The sequence below is a fragment of the Gastrolobium bilobum genome, unplaced genomic scaffold (genome assembly GCF_033153095.1).
Source record: "Gastrolobium bilobum isolate Gb01-03AN ecotype WA unplaced genomic scaffold, APGP_CSIRO_Gbil_v1 utg3020, whole genome shotgun sequence".
NCBI classification, from domain to species: domain Eukaryota; kingdom Viridiplantae; phylum Streptophyta; class Magnoliopsida; order Fabales; family Fabaceae; genus Gastrolobium; species Gastrolobium bilobum.
In genome coordinates this window covers 146,362-147,630 of record NW_026896080.1, presented here as the reverse complement: position 1 = coordinate 147,630, position 1,269 = coordinate 146,362, and the positions used below count along the sequence as shown (strand labels likewise).

At 31.1% G+C, this 1,269-nt stretch overlaps 1 pseudogene; it reads right to left on the bottom strand.

Annotated features, from left to right (window-relative positions):
- Window positions 1–430: 430 nt before the first annotated feature.
- On the bottom strand, window positions 431–1,017 carry LOC133297688 (photosystem II D2 protein-like; annotated as a pseudogene).
- Between the last annotated feature and the right edge of the window lie 252 nt (window positions 1,018–1,269).

Genomic DNA, 1,269 nt, shown 5'->3' with positions numbered 1-1,269 from the left:
TAATGGGTTTGTCTAAATTATTTATTTATTCATATTGTGATCTATTTATGGATATCGATTTTTTTTCTTTTGATTGAAGGAAATTGTTTAATGAAGCAAGCCATTCTGTTGCTAAAGATGAGAAGGTACTGATTTTTTTCTTATATACCTTTTTACTATATTTTTTGTGTATTTTAAAGAGGACATAAAAGGAACAAATCTTTTTGTTTGGCTCAAAGGAGAAAGTTGTATGACTATTCATTAGTAGGGACTATGCGAGGTGTTATTAATGGATTTAATTTTTGCAAGAAATTTCCAATGCTCATGTTACCAAAACATCAGAAAAATTTTGGTATTACCCCCTTTAAATTATATTTTCTTATGCTATTACTAACAAACAAATTGGAAAGCTCAACAAATCAATTGGTATTTAATGCAGGACAATTCATTATCAGAGAGTAATGTTGAGCTCAACTCTAGAGTGGAAAGTTGCTACACCAAAATTAGGTGCAAAGAACCAACCAGACTGACCCAGTGCACAAATCAAGAAAAAAAAAAAAAGAGCAATTGGACTAGAGAACTCGATTGCATTATAAGGACGCAATTGAACATATCGAGCAAGCTCAAATTGACGTAACATGAAACCCATTAATCTGAAAGTGCCGTGGAGAGCAACAAAAGTCCATAGACCACCTAATTGACACAAATGGATAAAATTCCCCTGTGCTTCAGGACCCTACAATAACAACAAAAAGTGTGCTAAACTACTAGCAGTAGTAGATACTGCAACGGTTAAGAACTTGCAGCCATCCAAATAGGAACTTCCCTATCCACGTGTATACCATGAATTTACAAAGGTTGTAGTTAAGAACCAACCTCCTCGGGCTAAATAGAGCAAGGAAAGAGTAATAAACCTAGCCAACCCATAAAAAAACCCCTGTAATCAGTCATCCATAATATCAAATAAATCATTTTCATATTTGGTAAACTTACCAAAAGCTAAAATCATAGTGATCCTCCTATTCAAATACTTCAACAATTTCCAAACACCTCATAACATTTTCAACAATGGCACCTTCATTTATATTTATATTTATATATATATATATATATATATATATATATATATATGATATCATTTTTTTCTCTTAGATTGCTCTTTCTTTTATAATGGATTTCGAATATAAAAATCATTTATTGGTTTATCTATTGATACCTAAGTCAATTTCACGAACTCGATTATGTTATTCCTTTCTATTTTTATATTAAAAATCCTCGAAGTCATGATGA